Here is a 9,181-nt window from a genome sequence, read left to right as displayed (position 1 = left end):
ATATCATCACCTCAGAAAACTGCAAAAACCTCTCTAAAAATGTGTGACTTCAGTCCAATGGCATGAACTTACAAAGAGAATTTACAAAGAGTTGCACTTTTAACAGTTCTTTCAAATGCTGATCAGGTTTAAACAAGGTAGTCATGGTTTGCTTAACCTCTTTCCCTTTTGATGTCAAGCCGCATTTGCTACAATGGCTTGACTTCTTTAGAGAAAACTCGAGCAGCAGCGTGGGAGCAGGGATGGTAATTAGCAAATCTCTTGTACGTAAATATAATTGTGTTCAAAGAGAACGCCCACTCCGTCATACTGCATGGAAAAAGCTTTGTAAACCAACAAGCTGAATCCAGGAAAGCAAATTAAAGACTACAACCTTGTGTGAGAAAGAAAGATCTCCAACACCTATAGCTATCAATTGAGCAGGCCAATGTTTGGAATGGGACTCTGTTTAATATAATTTGAGAGGTATTTTCCCTCAAAAAGCAGATTATGAAAAGTATTTTATAGCCTCTAGTAAAGAATAAAGAGTCTTGCCCCATAAAACACAGAAATGTAGAGCTTTTTGGACTGGATTGTTCAAAACAAAACTGGATTGTTGTGAACCTGTGTATGAACTGCACATTTACTACAGTATGTATGTGCCTCCCATGTGCATTCATTAATTTAGCTATACATTTTAGCCTCTGAAAGTACAGATATTCGTTCAGGACACTTTTGTATACTTAAATATGACTATAATTGCATTAGATATCAAAATATCAAAATTAGAATAACTTTTGTGCTAATGAATAACTAATGGCTGAAACACCATTAGTGGGGACCAGCAACTTGACGGTGAGTAAACAATGGCAGAATCTTGACTTTAAGAATAATTTGCAAATTATTTTGTTACAATTTAAGCAATTACATTTAAATGTCTAATTTTGTCAGTGTCAGACATTATTTTGTATTGCTTTTGAATCAATAAATTAATAATTGATTGTAAATAATTAACTGTATATTATTATTTATTTATTTTTATTTTTTTAATAAGATGTTATATAATTATTATAGGATAATAATCCATTATAGGATCTCAGGAAAATGGCTGGACAATACCTACAGTTTTTTTTTTTTTTATTATTATTATTTTTTTAATGATGTGCACAACACTTAAGCCAGTTATATGTATGTATGTATGTATGTATGTATTTATTTATTTTTTTACAATTAAGACCAATGCAAATAAATTAATTTAAATTGGCATCAGATAAAACAGACTCAAATAAAGCTGGTAAGTGAAGAGCTACAACTTTCAACTTTATTAAGTGGCTTTATTAAGTGCAAATTAACAGGTAGGAAACAGTCTTTTGTAATTTATAATTACAGCTAACGGCAAACAACATGCACAATCAGTTTTAAATAAAACAAGCAGTAAACGAATGAATCCTCCCAACTAGCAGATATTTACTCTAATCAACAGTTACAAAAAACTTGTTTTAAGCAAAACACTTATGAGCTCTTGCCCTCCGCAGTCAATTTGCTTATCCTGATCACACTAATATGTTTTCATTTGAAAACGCATATTTTTCTCTCCGTTTTGGAGAGACTTTTTGAAAACACTCTCCAAAGTGGATGAATTTGAAAACACTATTTTTACGTTGTAGTGTGGACTGTGAAAACGATGATGCATGTTTAGTCATGTGACACATGTTGTACATCTATGTTTATGCTGGTAATTGTGCCTGTTATGTGCTATTCACTTTCACACTGTTGCTAAAGATATTTTCTTTGTACACTCTTTACAGTATATTGAAACTCCTAAAAAGATGACAACAATTTTAACTCACAATTGCTGTCCTGCAGCAAAACATGAGGGCAGTTCAGTTTTAGATAAAGTAAATATAATGATCCTGCTGAACTGAGTGAAAACTTATTGGGCCCTATTTTAACAATCTAAGTGCATGGTTTAAAGCTCAAGGTGCAGGTCACTTAGGGCGTGTCCAAATCCACTTTTGCTAGTATAACGACAGGAAAAACGGTCAGCACGCCCAGTGCATGGTCTAAAAGGGTTGTCCCTCTTCTCTTAAAGGGGTCATATGACGTTGCTAAAAGGAACATTAGTTTGTGTATTTGGTGTAATGCAATGTGTTTATGTGGTTTAACATAATTTTCCACATACTGTACATTATTGTTGCTCCTCTATACTCCGCCTTTCTGAAACGTGTCAATTTTTACAAAGTTCATCGTTCTGAGAAGCGAGGTGTGCTCTGATTGGCCAGCTATCCAGTGCGTTGTGATTGGCCGAATACCTCAAGCGTGTGACGGAAATGTTACACCCCTTACCATGTTGTGATGCCATGTCCTGGTGCGACAAGACAAAAACAATAAAACCCATTACAAACGAGGCATTTGTTGCATCCAGTGGGGACATAATTACTGATTATAATGACTTATACTGTCTTTTTAAACATTACAATGTCTGCATTTGAGATAGGAGAAACGACAAACAACAAGCGCTACTCTACACTGCTCAAAACTCGCGTTTGAATAGTCAGTAGCAAATTTTTTAAATATGAAAACATACTTACAGGCTGTGAGCCAGAAGCACCAGACTGTCCTTGCAAAGTTGGAATTGCCCCACTTTATTGAAACAGCCTTTGTGCGCAGCTTGCATTGTAGGCTACTCTCTCCCAGGTTCAGGAAATAGCCCTCTGTAAAATGTGCTGCACACACTCTAGTATTTGGGTTGAACTGTTCTGGAACAGTGTTGTAAATACAACTTAACCACTGATTTCTAGTTCTGTCCTCTTTTGGAAGCCCAAAAAAAGTAGTTTTGTTTTCACGACAAAACACAGCGTCTCCAGGACATGCACTGCAAAAAATGCCTTTCTTACTTAGATATTTTGTCTTGTTTTCAGGCAAAATATCGAAAAATTCTTAAATCAAGAAGGATTTTCTAGACAAGTAAAAAATATTGTCTTGTTTTCAGAAAAAAAAAACAAGTCAAAATTAAGTGAGTTTTTGCTTAGAACAAGCACAATAATATGCCAATGGGGTAAGCAAAATAAGCTTATTTCAAACAGAAAACAGACATAGCCCTAGTCATAGACCAGACCCTGGGAGAGTGCACTGAAAAAAATGATTAATTGAATATACTCCATTTTTTTTTTTTTTTTTTTTTAAGGTAAGTGGTTGCAATCAATTTATTTTAGCTACATTTAAATAAATTTACTTGACTAACTTATTTTTTTTTTTATTATTATTAAATGTAGCTAAAATAAATTGTGTGCAACCACTTACCTTAAAAAAAAAAAAACATTTTATAATTTTTTTCAGTGTGTGTGAGACAGGCTTATATAGAGGTGATGATCATTGCCAGGTGTGGATGATGACTGAGCGAGTGCAGGTGAGAATCGGGGAGGATGCTGGGAAATGTAGTGCAGAGTGTGAGTGAGGGAGTGTAATCGTGACAACATTGGTCTAAATCAGTGTTTCTCAACCCTGGTCCTGGGCGCCCCCCAACACTGCACATTAGTGATGGGAAGTTCGGATCATTTTACTGACTCGGACCTTTGAGTCTCGTTCAGCAAAATGAACGAATCTTTTTTCGAGTCATTTCGTTCATTTTAGCAAAATATAATTAAAATGTTACGTGTTACTTCCCTAACACATCTACTACTTATGCAAACGTTGATCACACTACAAACAATACAAACTATAATGCTATAAGAAACAGAAAAGATTATTTCATTGTTTACCTGGGTCTTGATTAGCTCACCTCACCTCTTATCTGACAAGCCTTCGGGTTTGAGTCGTTCGTTCATCACGTGACAGCCCCATAAGCTAAACCAATGCAGTCAGAGCCGGAAAGAGAATTGATTAGTTCACCTGTTTCGAGTCTTCGGGTTTGAGTCGTTCGTTCATCACGTGACAGCCTCATACACTAACCAATGCAGTCAGAGCCGGAAAGAGAATTGATTAGTTCACCTGTTTCGAGTCTTCGGGTTTGAGTCGTTCGTTCATCACGTGACAGCCCCATAAGCTAAACCAATGCAGTCAGAGCCGGAAAGAGAATTGATTAGTTCACCTACCGAGTCTTCGGGTTTGAGTCGTTCGTTCTTTTGTCACGTGACCACTTGCCGGATCAGTAAAATACTATAAAGTAAAACTGTATTTTTTGTATGTTGGATCATATTTAAGAATTATCATAAAATTATCAAAATATGTGTAATAAGCATTTTCCTGGAAATAAAAATGGTCTGTTCATTTCTGTTACTATGTTTTTGTTACTGTTTCTTGAGGATCTGTGTTATTTTATAAATAAATAAAACCCTGTTATAAATAAAATATTGATTTATTTGTCCTTTCACTGTCTTTGTCTATCAATAAACATATAATATAACTATATAATAAAAAAATCCAAGCCTAAAATTACAAAGCACTTATAGTTCATTTTTACTCCAATTTTGACTTTGCTGGTATAATTGTTTTTCCTAGGCAGACTTGACATATTGGTCTAATATTTGTATAAGAAGATTGGTCAAAAAGGACACAATGAATAATAACATTTTGAATATGAATGATTAATGTTAGTTTAAAATATTAAGGTTATGATCTGGCTCTGTGGCTTTAGTATATTTTAATTTTCTTGTATTTTTTATTTAAATTTTTTAATTCATTTTTGAATAGTTATCCTCTTTGCTAAAGCTTTTTCTGGCACAAAAATAAACAATAAAAAAAAAACAATTCAAGAGTGTGTACACAGTGTTAATGTCTAAAGTGTCATATGTTACAAAAGTATAGTAAGTAACACTACAGTCTAATCTAAAGGGTTAACTCAAAAGACATAAATACAACAAGGTATTGTATTTTATGAAGATAGACTCCAAAAAAAAAAAAAAAAAATTAAATTAAAATTAAAGCATAACCAACTCTTTATTATCTTTATTACTACATTCAGTATTATGGATAAGAACCATCGTGACAGAAATTAAAAGCAGTAATTTGAGACCAGAAATGCATCACATAAATGTACAAGTAAATAATAATAATAATAGGCTAATAATAATAATAATAATAATAATGACTATGCACCCGTTTGTAAGGAAGGTTGTAAATTAACTAATTTCTCTGCCCAAAGCTGTCACGTCACGTGACAAAAGAACGAACGACTCAAACCCGAAGACTCGGGAGGTGAACTAATCAATTCTCTTTCCGGCTCTGACTGCATTGGTTTAGCTTATGGGGCTGTCACGTGATGAACGAACGACTCAAACCCGAAGACTCGGTAGGTGAACTAATCAATTCTCTTTCCGGCTCTGACTGCATTGGTTAGTGTATGAGGCTGTCGCGTGATGAACGAACGACTCAAACCCGAAGACTCGAAACAGGTAAACTAATTCCAGTACAGAACCTATAGGATGTTGCGCATGCGCGACTGAACGAATCACTCTCCGAGACGACTCGTTCTTCCCGAGTCACATTAAAGATTTGTTCAAAATGAACGAATGGTTCAAGAACGACCCATCACTACTGCACATTTTGTATGCCTCCCTTATCTGACACACCTATTTCAGGTCCTGGAGTTTCTTCTAATGAGCTCATGAATTAAATCAGGTGTGTTTGGTTAGGGAGACACACAAAATGTGCAGTGTTGGGGGGCGCCCAGGACCAGGGTTGAGAAACACTGGTCTAAATGATTTATTTATGAATGAATGAATAGACTTCATTGTTCTTTTTTGTTCTTTACACATCCAAGCGTCATTCCAAATGGCTCAGAAAATCAGATTTTGGTCCATATTTAGCAACAGTGTGAACGTAACCTGTGTTCCTCATCTTTGTCTCATACTGAGGTGAATTAAAGTTCACAGACACACAGCTGTTCATCCCTTTTTTTTTTTTTTGACCACATTTGAAGCATCCAATTTTTTCTTGAAAGAACATTTTCACAAATATTTCCTCTGCCCTTATGGCACCTGGGTGACCACTGGGATGAAATATCAGACCGCAATTACAACTGCGAAAACGGTGAGTTTACTGGAACTGTTAGAGGAAAGGAACTTTAAATGTCCTTTAAATGTTGCGATTTACAAGACATAACAAATTCAAAGTGCTTTCCATCACCCTGCTGTATTTACAGTGTCCATACTTTTGTGAGTGGCAACGGTAAGAGCATAGTAGGATTTTATTCGAAAAGAAAGTCATTCACAGAGATATTATAAAGGGCTAGAGTAATATTTTGTTTTCATGTGTTGCCAGTTCTTTGAAAAACACATCTGTGATAACTCGCTCAAATAAAATCATTTAGCTTTTAGAATCGTTTAGCGCCGACGCAGTGACGTTTTCCAACACCTGTGTGGCGATCGGATTGCGTTGGACGCCATAGCTTGTACGTGTTGACGCACAGTGACATCAAAAGAAGTGAGATCATCGGATAAATCCAAAATGAAAGGCTTTTAATGCCTGTCAAAACAGTTCACCCAGGGTCTGTGTCCTTCATCACCTGACCTTTGGAGATGTTAGCGACTGCTCAATATTTGCATCAGTCTCTCCTGGATTTTATTTAACTCAGCCTTGAAAGGCCATGACTCAAGCTGTGGAGGAATTGAAAGCGTGGACGTTTGGTTTGGACGGCACGGCACGGCTGCAGTTCTCTACTCATGCCGTGGTGGCTCTCAGCTGAACAATACTATCCCAGCAGGCCATTGGTGGACACAGCATAAGAGAGCGCTGGAACAATAAAGCACCCCCTCCCCAACAGTAGCAATCTATTATTCACGCACCTCCCCAATTCTGCTTCCCAATTTCTCACGCTTTCTTGTACTTATCTGAAAAGCGTATTGAAGTACGATGAGAAAATAGATGTTTTGTGTACAAAATTTCATTATAGATTATTGGCCACGTTGTTAGCGGGTGTTTATTGATTAAATTAATAAATAAAAAGATTACTGGTAGGAGTTATGACCACTGTAATTGGTTTATATGTTAAATAATCATCTGTTAATGCCTAGGAACATTTTTGGAAAAAGTATTAAATACTTTACAAATGACACATGCATCATATTTATAATTAATCAATATACATATATATATATATATATATATATATATATTAGTGGTGGGCATAGATTAATTTTTTTAATCTAGATTAATCTCACTGTAATATTGGAATTAATCTAGATTCATCTAGATTAAAATGGCTCATTTGAATTCTGCCAAGTAGATCAGAATAAGTTCACTACTAGTAGTAAACAACTAGCAGTCATCAAGAATTTAATATTGATAATAACATTGAAGACATTGTATGATTATTCCTTAAAGATAAGGTTTTAATAGTTTTAGTAGTAGTAGCCTATTACGTTCTGCCCAATGTCTTCAAGTGAAACCGAACTTTTATTTTGACGGGTTGCCGTGAGGATAGTTTTTCTCAAATGAAACGCTCGAATGCTCATGAAGTGACTCTCAGAGCAGTTCTGGAGATGTTGTTCATGTATTTATGTCCTCATTTAGTGAGACGACAGACGTTAATATCGCAGCAAGGGTCACGCGGTCTTCTGTATGAGTAGTGAACAAACCCGTGCGTCTGCGCCATACATTAACACAGAGACACACAGAAGTCATATTTAAATGGACGTTTTGCGGCTTAATATTTACAAATAGGAGTGGGAGTGTGCTCACTTGTGTGTGCGCTTACGTGTGTATGTGTGTGTGTGTGTGTGCGAACCGGGGCGGAACTCTGTTGTGTGCGAGATACAGAGAGCGCGACCATGTAACGTAGAGACAGAAATGACTTGCCGATTTCCATTGGGAAGCTTCTTAAAAATAAATTTTCCCTGAAGCAAACCCGGCAGCTTCATAGCTGCACCCATGTTAGCACGCATACACACAGGTTCGAAGACTTTGAGAATAGATTAACGGCGATATTTTTTTTTATCGCCCGATAAGAGTCTCACGTTAACGCAGCACGTTAACGCCGATAACGGCCCACCACTAATATATATATATATATATATATATATATATATATATATTAATATATGATAGATGCCAAAACAAAAAGCTTAAATAAATAAATACTACAATTATAAATAATACAATTCAGACAGTATTGATATGCATCAGACCAAAAACAGCTTTATATTATGTAATACAATTTTTGTTTATTAAAAACAAAACTAATACTAATTAAAAATTAGTAAAACATTACAATTAACATTATAAAATGAATAGCCCTTAACCATGTTTCTGTTTTAAAGAGAATTTTCATAAGCAACAACAATAAAACAACAACAACAATACTAATAATAATAATTACTAATAATTACTATATTATCATGTATGCAGATGTATGGACATACTAATTATTCATATTCTACTTATTATTCATATTATTTATCACTAATTATGATATTAACATATTAGAGAACAGAAACAGAATATATGTACTTTTATTTTTTAAATGAACAATTGAAGGTAAAGCTGTAAATTGTAATTAAAAATGGTTAGGAAAAATAAAAACCAGATTTGAGACCTAATATATTAATATTATAAAAAATGTAAATGCAGTTAAAAAATAATAATAATAATAATAAAAAACATTATACAGTGACGGTTTTCAGTTTGAAGTAGTTTGAAATACGTAAAATAGTTTTAAAGTTTAAAGTTTGAATGTTTTAAAGGCAATACAGTCTATCAGAAGAACAGATCGCTGGGGTACCTGTGGTAGTTGCTAGGGTGTTGCTATGCGGTTGCTAGGGTACTTGGGGTGGTTGTTAAGGTGTTGCTATGCGGTTGCTAGGGTATTGTGGGTGGCTGCTAGGGTGTTGCTATGTGTTTTCTAGGGTACCCGGGGTGGTTGCTAAGGTGTTGCTAGGCGGTTGCTAAGGTAACTGTGGTTGTTGCTAAGGTGTTGATATGCGGTTGCTAAGGTTCCCGGGGTGGTTGCTAGGGTGTTGCTATGCGGTTGCTATGGCACTCGGCTTGGTTTGCTAGGTGGTTGTTATGGTACTCGGGTGGTTACTAGCATGTTTCTAGCATGATTAGCAAGTTACTAGCATAATGCTAGCATGTTTCTAGCATGATTAGCAAGTTACTAACGTGTTGCTAGCATGATTAACATGTTACTAGCATGATGTTAACATGTTTCAAGCATGATTAACATGTTGCTAGCATGATTCTAGCATGTTTAGCATGTTACATG

The sequence above is a fragment of the Onychostoma macrolepis genome, chromosome 22 (genome assembly GCF_012432095.1).
Source record: "Onychostoma macrolepis isolate SWU-2019 chromosome 22, ASM1243209v1, whole genome shotgun sequence".
NCBI classification, from domain to species: domain Eukaryota; kingdom Metazoa; phylum Chordata; class Actinopteri; order Cypriniformes; family Cyprinidae; genus Onychostoma; species Onychostoma macrolepis.
The sequence above is the reverse complement of the archived record's forward strand: the minus strand, read 5'-3'. Positions refer to the sequence as shown.